Source organism: Phoenix dactylifera, chromosome 3, assembly GCF_051530095.1.
Source record: "Phoenix dactylifera cultivar Ajwa chromosome 3, Ajwa_hap1_PhDact_Kaust_v1.1, whole genome shotgun sequence".
Taxonomy (NCBI): Eukaryota; Viridiplantae; Streptophyta; class Magnoliopsida; order Arecales; family Arecaceae; genus Phoenix; species Phoenix dactylifera.
In genome coordinates this window covers 42,161,673-42,180,535 of record NC_143192.1, presented here as the reverse complement: position 1 = coordinate 42,180,535, position 18,863 = coordinate 42,161,673, and the positions used below count along the sequence as shown (strand labels likewise).

Here is an 18,863-nt window from a genome sequence, read left to right as displayed (position 1 = left end):
AAAGGTTGCAGAGATCGGGAAGGTTACAAGGATCAAATCGTATATGGTAATATATAGTCAGCATAGAGCTGAGTTCTGGCAGGCGTAGTGACAGAGATCAAATATGTTCACTTCCACCCTTTGAAAGATGATTTAAGAAATTTTTTAAGATACCCATAAACTTAGAAGACAAATATGTAAAATAATAAATTATTTGATTTACTGTATTCCAATAGAGTGATATCATTACAAGCATGCAATTAAGTTTGACAATAAAATGGATAGATAACTTTAGGAAGCAATTTGGTATTGTAAAATACGATATTCTTGGTGTGCTATATAGCCTACAATTTGATGGGGGTGGGGGTGAATAAAGATGGAGATTTTGCACCATGGTGACAACTTGTTCAAAGCTCAGATACTAGGAAGCCTTGAAATTCATAAACCTATTAAATTTTGATGAGTGTTCCTTTTATTCTTTGCTGTCTCTTGCTTTTTTTTGACTTAGGAACCCTAGTTTTTTTTTTTTTTTGGGTACAACGGCAGCTCACACCTTGTGAATTTTTTTTTTTTAGAAACCCTAGTCTTTCAACAGCATATTTATGCTCTTGCATCAATAGTATCATGGTTTTCGAAAATGAGCTCAATATTAGGTAATCAATTGTTGTGGTCAACTTGGAAGGCCTCAACCAAATATAACACCACCGGCCTAGAAAAATGACCTGCCCCAGTCTAACCCCAGATTAAATGAAATATGAGGTTATGCAAGTCGCTCACCTTCCCCTTTGGAAAATAAATAAAAAAGATAAAAAAAACAAAACAAAACAAAACAAAAACAAGAAGGAAAGAAAAAAGGTAGGTTGCGACTTGTGAGTCCCGGAATAGGAGTGGTTATCCCATAATCCTACCAAACAACTTTACTTTTTGATAGGATAAGATTAGCCTCATTAATGCCATTTATTCCTTCATTTATCTTGGCTTAAATTTACTACTAGGAGACGTAAAAAATTTTAACCCAACAATAGGGAAGGGAGATCCTTGAGCCCTTTTTGTTTTTTCCTTCTCTCTCTCTTATTTTTCGTTCTCGCTTTTCACCTTTTCAGTTATCACTACCAATTTCCGACCAAACTATACTTCATTCTCATTTCATGAATAAAAATACCCCACACCCAACCCCGGCTTGAAGAGCTACTTACTTCAGAAAAACTATCAGCTTTCTATCCCGCAGCCAGCCGGGACATGAAGAGCTACCTAGTTTACACTACCAGAAAACACGCATATAGTGACGGAAATTTCCGTCACTATACCATGTTTCCGGTCACTAATACGGAATTTGTGACCGAAGCTCCCGTCACTGAACTGGTTACAAAAACACGCGTCACTAAATTCTCAGTGACGGCGGCGATTCCCGTCACTAAACTCCATGACAGAATCACCGTCACTAAACCATTACAAATTCAAAAATTAAATATTTAAGAAATTATGTATTTCCTGTCACTAACCAGTCATTAAGTTAGTGACGAAGGTAACTTGGTCACTGATTTTGTCACAGAATTCGATCACAAATTTGGTCACTGATCTATCACAACCTTCAGTGACAAATTTAGTCGTCACATACATGGTCACAAATTTTGTCACTAAATTTGTTATTAATTCCGTCACTAATCTAGTGACAAGGTTACCGTCACTAATTTGTTACAACTCACTGAGCAGAATCAATTTTTAGTAACCAAAATTCTGTCACTAAATTTATGGCTGCTCGTCACAATACTTGGTAAACAATTCAGTAACCAAATTTAGTCACTGATCACATTCCAATAACCTGGTACATTTGGTACATTGATTGGCTCATAATAATAATAATATCATTAATAGCAAAGGCATTCAACATTACGCAAAAGTTTTTTAACATGTCATTCAAAATAGGCATCAACATGTCTCAAATCCATCAAAATTAAAGTACAAAAAGTATGTTATAACAGAGATTTCATTCCTCCTAGAAATGCAAAGACCTATCATCAAGGCAAAAGCAATTATAATGAAGCATGATCAGCAGAACCAGAATCACCATTATCCCCCGTTCTGCATGCCATGGTCCAAAGCCAATCTCTTCTCTCATCTTTTGAAGAACCTCCTCTTGCCATTTTTTCTTTTAGTGCTCAAAAATACCTAGAAAGTCTTCACGCGAGTACAGCTCTGGAGCTTGACTTGTAGAGGTAGAAGAGGATGATGATTGCCCAATAATTCCAGTGAGATCCTCCAGGGGACTAAAGCCATAGCTGAGGCGCCGGACATAAAATGGTACCGTTCGTCAAAGGACCTGGCTCTCTTGAGGGCATCCTTGCTCAGGACAAAACCCTTGGCCAGCATGCTGCTCACCACATCCTCTGCCTTCCTCACTGCAGACTCAGTTGACGAGAGCTTCCCTTCCTTCTGCAGTACCAGAAAAAAAAGATGGGAAGACAAAAACAGTGAAACCTTTTGAATTAATATAAGTAGGTTGAAATTACAAAACTGGAACTGGAAAAACAAAACAAAACAAAAGAACCAACAATTACAAGCCTGATAATCTCACTAAATGGTTCCCAATCCCTAAGACAGTAATATATAAAAGGTCGTTATCTCTGACATGTTCCTTCTTGTTGAAACATAACATGCGAGCAAGACCTATAATCCCAAAAATGAAAGACATAGGAAAAATTTTGGTCCACTAGTTCAGAACTTTTGTTTTTGAAAATTATCACCACAACCTACTGGTACAATTATAAAGTAACACTCGAACGATGAAACGCTAATGAACGTGGCCCACACGGCTTTGTTTTTTCATTCATTCTTTTTTCAAGGAGAAAACCACCACGTATACAAAATTAAAAGCAAAAAGTCACAATATGGCTTTCACGTCATGCAGAAACCTGAGAGTCAGATGATGAAGAAATCTATTAAATATTCACAATTTTCTCTTATATTTTCCTCCCACCTGAAATCCAGGCCTCATAACAAGAACAGATCTTCCATATTTGTCAAAGTAATCGGCCCGATAAATCTTTCGAGTAGCAGCTCCATGGGCAACATCTTCCTAGTAGTCAACAAGAAATTACATCAGGAAACAGAAAGCTATAAACAAACTTGTAATCATGTAGGCTTTACCAAAATATCAAGAATGAGTGGCTCTAAAAATTCTATGCAGTTGATAAATAGCAACTTATCTGCACTTTCTTTCAAAATAAGGGCTTTGGAGATATAAAAATTTGATGCAGATTCTTCCTTCTTACAGTTGAATGATGGCACATTAATAAACTAAATGAAGGAGGTAGATCACTTAATCTTTGCGTTCTGTCAATTTTTGTTTCGCTCTTGCCAAATGTGGGCAAATGGTCATTGTGTCTTTTTGATTTAATGTTTTAATAAATCTAGCCTCTTCTTAGATTTGTGAGGAGTTAAAATTCAGAAATAATTTGATTGGTCAGTGACCAACTTGAAGAACATAAAGAACTCTACCCATACCCAGAGAATGGCTTCTGGCTTGTATTTCAATCTCCATTACACAGTCTCTTTCAGCATTTTACTTGCCTTTTCTGCATTCCAGTTTCTTGACCGAAGGTACCTTGATATTGAAGCATCTGAACAGAAGTCTGGCAGTGCTTCCGACAATGGACCAATCATCCTTCGAACTTCATTTATCTGCTTGGAAAAGGCATCAGCATTACCTATATATGATAAGCATGATACAACAGGAACCCCTTAACAATGTTGTGAGACATAATATTCCATAAAGATCTTAACATGCTTTCTCAGAAAAAGGAAGGAGCTTAAGATGCTCTTCAAGTGAAAACTATAAGATGCTTTTCAAGTGAACACTATAAGATGCTTCAAGTGATAACCAAAATTCGGAATGAAGATGTCATGCATAAAACTTAAGAGGCATAAATAGAAGCATTTAGTTGGTTAAAATGAGTATGTTTACCTTTGCTTGCTGTTCTTCAGGAGATAAGGCTTTCTCAACAGCACTCGATCTTGATTTTCTCAAAGGCATTGTTATATAATTTAGCAAACTTTTGGAAGATCTAAAAATTAAATTAAAATGAGTATATCTGTATACCAGTAAGAAGATCAATAACAAAGATTGAATTTGCCTGTGAGGGAAATTTATAGCTAAATGAATCAGCAGAATCAATATATTTTATTTCATAGAAGAGAGTCTAGCTCCTATGTAAATAACTTTAAATACCCAAATGTAGCCTATCTGGAAGAAAAAGAAATTAAGTTTCATTGATGTACATGATGCTGTTAGATATATGTTTTACATGATTCAGGGCTTATCTATCTTGTGCTGAGATTATTTTTCCAACAAAGCAATGAAATGTTTAGAATCAATTATAAAGAGAGAAAATTATACAGCCATCAATTCTTACACAGATACAGTAAATTGACTAAAGAGAAGCATATTCAAATGACATGTTAGACAAATTAAGAAAAACACGAAAATTCAATTAGACTTACATCTTGTAAGGATCGGCACCAATGAAACCAGTAGGTTTTGGTATCGGAATCAACACCTGTGCACAAAATCAAAAGAAAAACAAACAAATAAAGAACAAATCATGAGGGCGGAAAACCCTAGAAGTATGAACTATAGCGCTAAACAAAAATCTCTGCTGTATATCCACAAATTGCAGCCTCCTGGAAGCGGCGGAGACCTTTTTCTTCAACCAAAAAATTACCCCATTACATCAAAAACCACAGAATCATCCAAATCTCTGCTGTATATCCACAAATCGCATCACAAGAAAAAAAACCCTAATAAATTAAGCTTACGTTCCACCATTTTATATGAACCAGACACCGAAATCACCCAGAAAAAAATATAAAAATAGTAACAAAGGGACAAGCACGGGTACCTCATGCAATATCACAAGCATTTCATCAAAAATCCGAGGCGAAGAGATCTTATCAGAAAGACCGCCTCGATCTCGAGCATTTCACGAGAGATACAGAACGAAATCCCGCGATGCTGGCCTCGGACGTGAGCTCTCGAAGCGAGAATCCGTATTCGAGAAGACTCGAAGAAGATCAGGTAGCTCTCGTCGGCGTAGGGAGGAGAAGAAGGGGTTAGGAAATCCGGACGGTCATCCCTGCCGTGGACAGCCTTCCGGTTAGGGATTTGTTGGATTTGGGTTGGGGGGGAGGAGGAGGGGTTAGGGATCGCCCGGGGGGGGGGGGGGGGGGGGGGGCGGGATGTGGGTGTTGAGGGGCGGCTGCAGGGGCTAGGGTTTAGGGGGATTAGAATTTTGGTGTTGGCGCCGGGCAGGCGGGCGGGTCGGGGGGGAATTAGAAATTAAGCGCGGTTAGATTTCCTCCTTTTATCTTTTTTTCTTTTTTTATTTATAATTATTCAAAAATATTATTTTTAATATTTTTGGAACTAGAAATTAAATTTGGTGACGAAAATTTCTGTCAATAATCCGTCACTATCAAAAATAATCTTTTAAAAATTTATAAACATTTGGGTTGCAATTTTTGTGACGGGTGAATTTGTCACTGTTTCGTTGCAATTTCGGTTACCAGTTTTGTGATAGATATCCCGTCACTACGGTGGTCACTAAGTTTTGGCGCCCATCCTACCCGCGTATTTTGTGACCGGTCGGTCACTAATCTGTCACTAAGTTCACGCCACGGTGACCAAATTTCTGTCTGTCACTAATCCGTCACAAGTAGCGACTGATAATGGGCCGTCACTATTTTTTCGTCACTATACGCGTGTTTTCTGTTAGTGTTAGATCAGCCACTTGTAAAAGAGGTCATTTCTGCCAGAATTATATCAACTTTAAGATAGCTGGAAATCCAGAAACTAATTTAGTATAAGACAAATTAAATAAATATTTAACATGATATGCACTTCCTTGAGTGGGCGAGAGTTTATCTTCCCCAAGTTGGGATCATCTTTGTCCGGGAAGAGGTTTCCATAATATATATATTATTGCAAGTCAGATTTAGGTGGAGTTAAGAGGTCCCCCCCCCCCCCCCCCCCCCCCCCCCCCCCCCCCCCCCCCCCACCCCCCCACCAAAAAAAAGAAAAAAAAAGAAAGAGTCAGACATCCTTTTTAAATATACTTTCTATTTATCATCCTATATGCATTCCATATCTTAAGAAAGAGAGAAATTTAATAAAATATTTTATGAATTGAAGAATATACAGTGAGTGCAAGTGCACAATCACTTCTATCTGCCATCGGTCAAATATTTATATTTCTTCTCCTGAACAAATCATGTGCACCAAATGAACCATCGAAACAGCTATGCCTCCTCTCCTGTCTCTCACGTCATTGGAGCCCCCTCCCCTCTCTGTCTCTCTCTGTATCTCTATCTCCTATATGGAAAATTGGAAACGTTTATCTAATGTTCCCAACTTCCCATGTATATATGTATGTATGTATGTATGTATGTATGTATGTATATAGAGAGACGAGATAGGGACACTAAGAAAGAAGCTGAAGATGATGAGATGGACAAAATTTCTGCCTATAAACAAATTAATAGTAGTTCAAGGCCCTTATCATTCAAAAAATTTTCTATTTCCAGCTACCTGATTTAATTTGCTAGAAGGATCACCTCAAAGTGAACTTCGATGGTAGCTGGTCAGCGGACAGAGCACACGGAGGAGTGAGCTTTGTGATTAGAGATCACCTGTGCAGGCTGATTGTAGCTGGAGGGCAACGCACCACCGGCCAGGCCGTTATTAAGGTGGACTTGCAGGCCGCCTTGGAGAGCATGTCCTATGCGAGGAGGGTCCTTAGAGCCGACATGATATTCCTAGAAGGGGACTCTGCCACATTAGTTGACAGGATACGAGGAGTGGATCCGAATGAAAACGAGCACCCATTGCTTCGCGAGATTCACGGTCTGGCAAGAAAGACATGATTCTTTCAGGTAGCACACGCTTATCGGGAGGCGAACAGTGTGGCAGACTGTGTCGCCTCCTTTGTAGCCTGACATTCGAGTTGAATGATTTGGACCAGAATCAGAGATATACTCCATCCTTTATATTATTTTATTTCTTTTAATTTGGCGAGTTATACTTACGTGAGAACTATTGGAGGAACAACCTTCAGTAACTCTTGTAGCAGAGTCCAGAATCTTTTGTAAATCTTTTATATATATATATATATATATATATATATATATGTCCAGGGAATCTACAGCGGCCTCAGAGCGCGCGTCTCCATCTCTGCTGTAGCGGCCTGCTCGAGATGGAACCGGAGACGAACAAAGAAATTGGCAGCGGAGGAAGCGGCACCAGGACGTGGGCGGCGGCGGCAGCGGGCGCGTGCCTACTCCTGGTTGGCCTCGGCGGGGCCGCGCTCTTGGCGTGGTGGGCCTTCGCTTTCCACCGGTCCGACGAGCAGCTGTGGATGGTCCCCGTCGGCCTGATCCTCCTCGGCACGCCGGTCGTCGCGTGGCTTTCCGTCTGCGCCGCCGCTCTCGGCCGGAGATTCGAGCGGGTGGTGACGTCTCCGGCTTTGGACCCGGAGAGATGATGATCCGAGTAAAGCAGGCAAGAATTTTGTCGTCTGTTTTGTTATTTTTTCCTTCTTCCCTTTTCTTTTCTTTTCATCGTTCTTTTTGTTTCTTGCCATACGAGCTACGAGGGGCACGAGGAGCTTTTAAAAATTTTGATATATATATTTATGTCCAGTTAATGCTAAACGCAACATAGAAAAGTGATTCTAGAGGCTCTTTGAGTTAATAAATCACTGTCAATAACTGGTATAAAACTTATGGGAAGAAATTAAACCTCCCAGTTCCAAGCATGAAGTTCAGAATTGGAATCACACAAGCATGCAGTTGCACGGCACATAAAGAATGATGGGATGGGATGATTTCTTTCTTTCTTTTTCTTTTTATTTCTCTCTTTTCCGCAGCATGGATGTTAAGTTAGATTGAAGAGAAACATTGGAAGGGTGGTTAAGATCCCATTAACCAATATAGTTTGCGATGAATGCTCTTTGGTATTAATTTATTAGATAAACTGAACAGCTATTTGCATTTGTTTATGGAGTCCAATTCCGATGGTGTTAACCAAAAAAAGATTTCATCCTATCCAATCCCATCCTATCCTATATAGAGACGAGATGAGAGAGAGACGTAGTCCGTGAGAGGAGTCCCAGAGTTCTCAAATTTTTTAAATGGATAGAGTCCTTTCCATGATGGAAAGCTCTCCCACCTGCACTCTTCCACCGGATAAGTCCCAAGCCAAGAGATATTCGGGCACACACGCCTATCAGGCAGACTATTCTATCCGATTCAAGTGCTATGTGCATGCTTTGTAGTTTTTGTCTTTTTTTTCCCCAAAAAAAATTCTTCGGTCTATCAGCATGATATTTATGCAGTTCATGGAATTAATACCCATAACTGAGATTTTTTTTATATTCAAGTTTTCAGATTTATATATACATGCAGGAAGGACTCTCACATGGAGAACTTTGTGTTGCTACCTGGTGGCGCTGCATTGTCTCATATTCCTCACATTTAGACAATTGTTAATTTGTTCCTTAAATTATTTGTATGATAATTTTTTTAATATATATATATATATATATATATATATATATATATATATATATATATATATATATATATATATATATATATATATATACTTGGAATGTGATGCACGGGCACCTTCAACAATGTGGTAGATATCCCTAAATTTAATATAATACATCTATCTAGAGTACTGATTAGACGAATTAGCTAATCTTTATACAGTGGGAATGCCGCCTACCCAATTTGACCCAAATCCGTTAGATAATGCATCATGATTCATGCATGGGTTTGGTAAATAGCTTTCTTTAACAAAATTAGAGGGAAGTGCCTCACTTCCTCCCTATTCCGTCAAAAAGAAAAAGGATTCATGCATGGGCTTCGCTTAGGAGAGAGGTGCAAGTAGCAGAGCCAAGTCTTATTGACTGCGAAGCTAGCTAGTCCCTGAGAAGTTAGCAAGTCATGGCCAAGTGCTGAAGGTTATATCAAACGACGCAGGAAAAGATAAATCAAAGAAGTTGCATTGTTGGAACCAAAAGGGCATGTATCGCCTATTTTAGCTAACGTCGCCATACTAATTATGCCCAACAATGCCATAAAGTGTTGCTGCTCCCCAGGAGTAGATGATGCCATGAAGTGTATATATACTTCAGCAAAGTCAATTTAGGTTCACTCACTCCTTATGGAATCAGATTTCCATTAATTACACAATGGACGAGCATTACAGCACGCTTCATTGAGGTGAGCCTGTCAGCAGGGATTGATGAGAGAGCTTTGGTGATTTTATTCTGTCAACCAGTCCATTTTTTTTTTTTTTTTTGTGCTAAAATAGATGTATCATACATAGCGGGCACGAATACATCCAACGAAATCAAAGAATAATAAGTTCCGGAATGTACCGAATAGTCCCCTCTCCCCTAGCTACAGAGTCTCCTCAGATATGGTTAGCCACATAGGATGCTACCCAATTTGCTGCCTCATTGGCCTTGCAATACACATGTTAGCCTGCAAGACCATCCCACTCCTCACCATCGCCTAAATATTCCTAAGGAGTGGATGATAATTACCCATCCCTCTCACGCTCTGCTCGATCTAGCCAATGATAGTAGTCAAGTCGCCCTCGAACATTATGGTATTGGCTTGCAGCACGTGCCTCAACTCTGCCTCCGAAACAGAGGTATTGAAGATCTGACAAGCACCAGCCGCATGCGCCATCGGAAATAACAGAAATATTGTAATTTCTGAAAGAAAGGAACACGTAGGATGACTAAAACCTTTCCACCTACATGGTCGCAGTCCGTTACATATCACCTTAAGAATAGGATAGAAAACTTGAAATGTGGTATGCTCATCAACTAGGGATTAGTCGTGTGTTGGATGGTAGTATCTGGGAGAGGAAGGACCCAGGTACGGTGGCATCCAGGGACAAACTTATCTAAAAAGCCTAGGGAGCAGCTGAATCCATCAATTTCAGGGCTACTTCGTTACTTGGATGGAAAGAAATTTTAATGAGCGGATTGAGATAGTTTGACTTGGAACTGATGCCTGCAGTACTTCCAACCGCGGCTTCTCCGTGTCCGATTCCTTGTGCACACTCAAAACAAATTTATCTTTATTTTAAAATAAAGAGTTTGGCTCCTCATAAAGATAGATACCTCATTCCATCAAAAAGAATTTCCTCGCATGTCACAAAATTCCCTATAACTTTCTCTCACCTTTAACAAACCACACGACAAACATAGCACCTTATTCTACTAAATAAGAAAAATATTAATAACTTACTTTAACTAAAAAATAAGCTCAAGTGTACTATGCCTAAGATTCAACTTGACTAAAATGAACTAGCATTAAAAATAAATTTCAAATAAAATAAAATTTTAGCGGTGATTTTCGACAACATGATTGGCGCTCCTCCATTCCCAACTCCAAATCCTAGCTACAAACTGAAATCATTTGACAAGGGGATCTAATATGCTATAAATGAAATGTAATTCAAGACTCAAAGAATACAGTTTTGATATAATTTTTTATTATCCTAATGAATAAGTTATATGGTATTTTCTCTCCAACTTTCTCCAATCATGTCTTGTAAAGGATCAAGTACCACTGAAGATAGTGCCAGCTACTAACCCTCTACAACTCTAACTGCAATTCAGTTCGTGCTGGCTTATATAGTAAAGATCTAGTTGATGAAAAGATTGACTCATCATCATAGTTAAATACGAAGAATTTTTCCATAACTGCCTATTTTTCTTTCCAATATTTCATAATCATATTCAGCTTTGTATATAGAAGAAATGGGTGTTCTTTAAAAAAAAAGTTAAAAAAAAGATGTAAAAGCAAAATCTATGGGTGGATATATATGCCTACTGACTTTTTTCTTTTTTTTAAATTTACACGCACAAAATAATATTAGAATTGTTTTCAAGCGTCTGACAAAACGAAATTCCCTCATTTCTTCGCATCGTCATTTAAGATTGGATTAGAAATTCTTAGATAATGCAGCAAATATAGTTAGCTAGAAGCCTAGAACTCCCACCGGTATTTGGTTGTCTACTTAAAGCGTGGTCAACTTGGGATTATGAAAATATTTTCAAAAATTCTGCATCAAATTCAAAACTCCAAACAAACAATTACCAAGAAGAACTACAAAGAAGAATACCATTAGAAAACACATCTTTTCCTTCCCTCATTTTCCCCCTCTTCCTCATCTTTTTGTCCTCTTGGGCCCACATAATCCTGCCTCGATAGTTTCCATCTTTTACAGCTCCATCGCGACCGGTGACCGCACCCGTCAAAACCATGGCCTACTTAAGCGGAATGGCCGTCCTCAGCAATGGTGGAGATTAAAAAAAAAAAAAAGAGGAGCGACTACGGATTTACTTTACTTTTACTGCCTTGCAAAGGGATGATAGAGACTATCATTCGCCGAGGCGTTCCCCAAGTCGTACTTGTCTTCCACTTGCTCTTATCTTTTGCTAGAATTTTTGAAGCACTAAAAACTTAGTACTAAGCTCATCATATTATTATTATTATTATTATTTTATACGATAGCTCACGTCAGAGTTCTACCATCAGTGTCAAAAAAAAATAAGAATAAATAAAAGTAGAAGAGCAGAGTCAGTCCTGTCTAAATTTTTTCCGAGCGGTGAAGCGCACCATTTTTCTCTAACATATCATGCACCTATTTTGTTGGTGCTTTATCTCCTCGTTATTTGAATAATATTAGATTTGAGCCCGGTATGGCCCAAACTCACCGACCCAATCTCTTTTCAATCCTAGCCTGGCCCATTTGAATCTTTATCCCTTTATTGGGATCTTATCCTCCACCTTCCTTTTAAGAATGGGAGGTAGAAGCATCGTGCCTAATGCCACTTGCCACCAGGACCAATGATGACTTTTCTTTAAATTTCGAAGCCTTCCTGCGGCTCCTGAGTTGATGCTGCCTTAGGGCTTTCGCACCTTTAAGTTGTGTCTTCCATCGAATCTAAAGGAGCATTTAAGTTGTGTCTTCCATCGAATCTAAAGGAGCAATTGAGCCAAGCTAAGTTGGGTGGCTAAAATCTCGAACTCAACATGATTCAAAATATTTGAATTCAAAACTTGACTAAATCAATCAAATCTTAATATCCAAATTTGAACTCGAGTTAATAAAAAAAATAAGATATCAACTTAAATGTTAGCCGGGCCATACTCGAGCTTGAGTTCGAGCTTAAATTCTTATCGTAGTCATAATTAAAAAAATACGGTTAAAAATTAGAAATTAGGCTAAATTTAAAAAAATTATATATAAAATATTTTTAAAATATTAAATTAATAATATATATTATTATATATTATTAAAAGTTATATACTCGATCAGGCTTGCGAGTTTTCGAGATAAGTATATTATTGTACGAGCTCGACTCAAAAATTTGTTTGAGCTACTCGAGTTTGATAATAGTTGAGTCAAGCTCGAGCCACTTGAAAGCTACTCGGCTCATTTGCACCCCTAATTAAATCGTGTGGACGAGTGTTGCACATCTCATCCTATTTCTTGTCTTAGCTTGATACAAAACAATAATTGCAACATTCATTCCCACCACAAACTACTCAGAAACGGAGAAACCATGTATGTAAATATTGTTATCAACTGATTTCCTTGCAAATAATTGAGAAACTCTTTTCCTAACAGTGGTCGTCCTACTGATGCTAACCACATTCATGGCAGAGGACATGTGGCTCTCTTTAAGGCAGTGCGTCACTCTTGCTTCATTGACATTTGAACCTTCAAGAGAGACTTCAATGCAGTCTTAAAGATTATAGAAGACAGCTGCGTGCACGTAATCACCAGTTTCTGGGAACAAATTGGGATCAATGATAAAGTAGATTTGCAAATACTTTAAAAAAAATAAAAATTAACCAAAATAATGTATTCAAGGTCATTGATATGTTTGCACTTAGCATGGTGCCGAACCAGGTCTTTTTATTATATATAGTCATGATAGATAAGTAGCATGATGACAAGATTGGCATGCCGAGCCTATGTATTGATCTATATAAATCAGCTATGTATACCATATATGATATTCAACATACATATCAATTTCTTATGAAAAAATGTTCCATAGCAGTTATTTGTTTTCTTTCTGTAGGATGTTCAAGATATTTAGGATTGGAATATTTCTTAACGCTCAGCCATTCATATCAAATTAAGTAACAGGGAGATGATCATTGTGATCTTTTAAGCTCTGAGTGTATGTTATTTAAAACAGGAATAAATCATAATTTGTGAAAATTTGTTATGTTTCAATACATTTTCAGATGAGACTAATACATAGAATCTTGAAGACAAAGAAAAGAAAATCAAGAGCAAATTGGGGACTTTCAGGAAGTTAGTGAAAACTATTGTGCTATGTAACTGGCTTTGGTTTGAGGGTACCAATTAGTTGAATTAGTAACTAAGTTATTGAGTATTGGATCCAGTTCAACCTTGCTGTTACCCCAATTTCAATCAAAAACTTGTGGTGGTCAATGAAGCAATTAGTAGTTTGTGCAATCCAGTTTTTGTGTTGGTAGGTCAATGAAGCAATTAGTAATTTGACCACCTTGAAGAGAGTTTTTGCTTGTATTATTAGGCAATTGCTCGTAATTACTGACCATTGCTGGTGGTCAATCCAGTAATGTGCTGGTAATTAGTAATTTGCTAATTACTAATACAAGCAAATAATTGACCATCTTGAAGCAAATAATTACTAATTAGCAAATAATTACTATAATAGATTGCAAACTTGTAGTGCAAAAAAATTTGACCATTAATAATGTCTGAGAACATTGCACTTCACAAGATGTGCTGACCCATAATCCACAACCCATAGGCATGGCTGCGTGAGCTTAAAGGTCCCGATGTTAATCCTAGATGGACTAAACAACATGATTGTATGAGCACTTTGCATGTGTTAAAATCACCACTTATCCCAAAAGCTTAAACTGATAAGATGAGGTAGATTTATTTATATATTTTATATTTTCTTATAGCATGCTCAAATGGTCCCTCCAAACTTATTGTGTGTGCGTGTGTGCGCGTGCGTGGGTGCGCGTGCGTGCGTGCGTGCGTGCGTGGACCATCGTGGACCTTAGCAGGTGGATATTTTGATATGCATGTAAACACGGTGGAATTAATGGAGGGGAAAGTGGCACAATGAAAACACCTCCAAGGAAAGTTGTAATCACGGTAAAATCTCTCTCCACCAAAACTTTCTAAAACATGTTCAACTTTTTTTCTGCTTTTTTTTTTTTTTTGCCCCTCTACCATCATGGATTACATTGGCATTTTTTTGTCCCAAATTAACAACTGAATCATGTACCAGAGAAATTATATGCAAGCCATTAATCGCAACCGCTTATTTTTCTAGCAGTTGACCAAGACAAGCGATTGACGAATGAGGTCTGAAAAATGAGCAATTGTAATTGGTGACATGTATAACCATACGGTGGATGTCGTATAATATATATGTTGGGGGGAATAAAGTTTCCCCCCAAATGATATAAATGCCCCTAAGAAGCTGTACAACCTCCGACCCCGGACAGCCGAAGTCAGCGTCCGACCTCGGAACGCTCGGCCACAAGACGACCGACCCCGAAACCTCCGACCTAAGAGAAACCCCGATGTCCGAGGACCGTACTCTAACACCCCTCCGGCATTTATTGCGCATGGCCGCTGTAATCTTCCGGCACACTCAACAATAAATGCGGATCTCCGGCTTACTCCATAATAAATGCGGATCTCCGGCTTACTCCACCAATAATACGGATCTCCGGCTTACTCCATAATAAATGCGGATCTCCGACTTACTCCACAATAAATGCGCATGGCTCCTGACATCTACGGATCCCCAGCTCTCCACGGCAAATCGACCCAGCAGGGTCTAGTCGACTATGATAAGTCTCTGATCTCGGCCATACCGCCGACATCAGTGCAATGATTCGCCTGACCGAGCGCCGACCTGAACAACATGCCAAGCCGTACTACGGCCTCGCCCTGTTACATCACAGGTAAACCGACCCCCGCATATAAAAGGGATCCTTGGCCTCCCAAGAGGGGATTGGAACATTCATACACCCAAAAATCACTGTTTATCTCCTTCTCCCCACTATTTGCCCCCTCCCTGACTTGAGCGTCGGAGGGCCGGCGCCGGAGAACCCGGCCACCGGTTCGTGTGCAGGCACCCGGACGGAGGACGCCACCAGCCAACGGATCGCCGCCCCGCTGCGAGGACCTGCTGTTCCTTCTCTCCGACCGCCCCGAACGGAGGACGCCGCCCGCCGACAGACCGCCGCCCCGCTGCGAGGACCTGCTGTTCCTTCTCTCCGACCGCCCCGGACGGAGGACGCCGCCCGCCGACAGACCGCCGCCCCGCCGTGAGGACTAACAGTCGTTCCCCCTCCTCGACTGAAGATTGCCCCCGGGTCCAATTTCCAGCAACAGTTGGCGCTAGAGGAAGGGCCCGAGTTCGCTACCATGAAGCTAAGAAGCAAAGGGGCTTCCAACGCCTCTCGACGTCCTCCACCAAGCCCAGAATGTTCCGTTCGGAACTCACCACCCCCGGTTGAGCCAGCACCTCAAGTTCAACCGGAACAATTTGATGCCCTGGTGCAACAGGTGCAGGCCTTGGCCACCGCTGTCCAAAGCCTACAACCTAGAGGCATCCCAACGGCACCGCCTCCTCCGGCTCCAGTTCAACCGGAGCCCCCTACAAGCGGGTTTCCCCTTCGAGTATCATGCTCCAAGTCCCAAACGCTCAGTCCAAAATTCACCATCAAGATCTCCGGTAGATCAAGTTCCACAAGTCCAACTCGAGCACTTCGATGCGCTTGTGCAGCAAGTCCAAGCGCTAGCTATTTGCAGCCCAAAGCCTGCAACAAGTGGAGGCCCCTCCTGTGCCGCCTCCACGGAATCATGTTAAGCAGAGGAAGAAACTTTCTCCTGACTCCCGAGCCATCTCGAGTCAGGCATGGCTCCCGCTGCAACGACGTATGTGGGGGCAACCAGTGAGAAGTAGTAGTCCAAGTCTCACGTCAACGAGTTGGGGGGAAAGAGAAATAAAAGCTGAGGTCTGGAGAAGAAAAGTTATGGAGCTTTAAAATAGGATTATAAGCCTCTGTGACAAAGGGTACAGCCCCATTAAATTCCATTATCCTTCCAAGTCTTCTGTCTTCCGGCAGCAAGCAAGAAACCAGCATGTACTCCCTCCTTACGGGCGTAAGTCCTTGGGACGGCGCCCGCGACATTGCTCCCCTTTCAGAGCGTCGCCATCACTGAAGCCCCCGTCGAGCTCATGCAGACCGAGCTCAGAAACCCGAGCGCAAAACACCTAAAAAATCAAGCCAAAGAAGGCCGGTGCCGAACCAAGTCCTGAGGGACTTCGAAGCTAGAGAGCTATCAAAATATCTCCAAAAGGTACAGGACGCCACTTTGGCTTCAAATAAATTCAATATTTTATCTATTTTCAGGTTAGCCAACGAGCTCAGCTCGTTCTCCTACCCTGACCACGGTCAGGATGCCCTGAGACGTCAGGATGCCCCAATATATTGGGATGCCCTGCCACAACGGGATGCCCCGATTCGTCGGGATGGCCCGAGACGTCGGGGTGCGGTCTTAAGTGACCAGACGAGCTCGGCTCGTGCTCCATCGGCTTCCACCGTCGAGCTCGGCTCGTGCTCCCCGACTATGAGTTAGCGGTCCTCTCTGACCAGACGAGCTCGGCTCGTGCTCCATCGGCTTCCACCGTCGAGCTTGGCTCGTGCTCCCCGACTATGAGTTAGCGGTCCTCTCTGACCGGACGAGCTCGGCTCGTGCTCCATCGGCTTCCACCGTCGAGCTCGGCTCGTGCTCCCCAACTATGAGTTAGCGGTCCTCTCTGACCGGACGAGCTCGGCTCGTGCTCCATCGGCTATGAGTTAGCGGTCCTCTCTGACCGGACGAGCTCGGCTCGTGCTCCATCGGCTTCCACCACGAGCTCGGCTCGTGCTCCCCGACTATGAGTTAGCGGTCCTCTCTGACCGGACGAGCTCGGCTCGTGCTCCATCGGCTTCCACCGTCGAGCTCGGCTCGTGCTCCCCGACTGAGTTAGCGGTCCTCTCTGACCGGACGAGCTCGGCTCGTGCTCCATCGGCTTCCACCGTCGAGCTCGGCTCGTGCTCCTACCCTGACTATGGTCAGGATGCCCCGAGACGTCGGGATGCCCCAACTATAGGGATGCTCGAGACATCGAGATAAGTCAGCGGTCCTCTCTGACCGGACGAGCTCGGCTCGTGCTCCATCGTCTTCAGCCAACGAGCTCAGCCCGCTCTTCTATTTTTGGATTTCTCTGCCGACGTCCCCAAAGAACGGAGTCCGAGCAGAGAAGCGTCTTCAGTCGCCTCGGCGCAAGGACGCACACGGTACAAGGTACCCATTTACTTAAATATTTCTACGTTAATGTCTCCATATTATCTATTTTTGGATTTCTCTGCCGACGTCCCCAAAGAACGGAGTCCGAGCAGAGAAGCGTCTTCAGTCGCCTCGGCGCAAGGACGCACACGGTACAAGGTACCCATTTACTTAATGTTTCTACGTTAATGTCTCCATATTGTCTATTTTTGGATTTCTCTGCCGACGTCCCCAAAGAACGGAGTCCGAGCAGAGAAGCGTCTTCAGTCGCCTCGGCGCAAGGACGCACACGGTACAAGGTACCCATTCATTTAATGTCTTTACATTATTTTATTCTTGGACTCTTCTCTGCCGACGTCCCCAAAGAACGGAGTCCGAGCAGAGAAGCGTCTTCAGTCGCCTCGGCGCAAGGACGCACACGGTACAAGGTACCCATTTACTTAAATGTTTCTACGTTAATGTCTCCATATTGTCTATTTTTGGATTTCTCTGCCGACGTCCCCAAAGAACGGAGTCCGAGCAGAGAAGCGTCTTCAGTCGCCTCGGCGCAAGGACGCACACGGTACAAGGTACCCATTTACTTAATGTTTCTACGTTAATGTCTCCATATTGTCTATTTTTGGACTTCTCTGCCGACGTCCCCAAAGAACGGAGTCCGAGCAGAGAAGCGTCTTCAGTCGCCTCGGCGCAAGGACGCACACGGTACAAGGTACCCATTCATTTAATGTCTTTACATTATTTTATTCTTGGACTCTTCTCTGCCGACGTCCCCAAAGAACGGACTCCGAGCAGAAAAAACGTCTTCAGTCGCCTTGGTGTAAGAACGCTCACAGCACCAGGACGATCGATGACTGAACTACTTCCTTCGCCCGAGCCAAAAAGCAGCTCGGACTCGGAAGTCGGGGGGTAGTGTTGGTGGAAAAATGGACCACCCCACAAATGTAATTATAGCACCCAAATCCATCAGCAAGCTCGAGCTCATCCTAAGTGATGGAGCTCTTCCGCTCTCGAGCTCATCCTAAGTGATGGAGCTCTTCCGCTCTCGAGCTCATCCAAGTGATCGAGCTCATAGGCCGAGCCGAGCACAGAAGGCCGAGCCGAGGCCAGAGGGCCGAGGCCAGAGGGCCGAGACCAGAAGGCCGAGCACAGCAGGCCGAGCCCATGCCTTAGCCAAATATCCAATTTCCACCTAACCCCCTAAGGGACCTGACAACTCCACTATAACCTGCCACTATCTCCAAGCCATCAAGGCATAAGATCTTCGCAGGTATTCGGCACGACCTGCCATTAATGCACGAGACTCTCTCAAGTCTCCGATGCACTCAGTCATTTAATGAACACGGCTCGAGACGATCTCCGGATCACTGAACCATCAGAACGTATGGTTCTCCCTGACCGCCGGTTCATTCGGTAATAAATGCACTTACCATCC

At 42.0% G+C, this 18,863-nt stretch overlaps 1 long non-coding RNA gene across 1 annotated transcript; it reads right to left on the bottom strand.

The window, feature by feature from the left end:
* Nucleotides 1–2,284: 2,284 nt before the first annotated feature.
* On the bottom strand, nt 2,285–4,030 carry LOC120105917 (uncharacterized). Its single transcript, XR_015976389.2, has 3 exons — nt 3,944–4,030; nt 2,957–3,660; nt 2,285–2,412 (listed from the first exon to the last, which is right to left on the bottom strand). It is a non-coding gene; the product is annotated as an uncharacterized LOC120105917 (long non-coding RNA).
* Nucleotides 4,031–18,863: the final 14,833 nt, after the last annotated feature.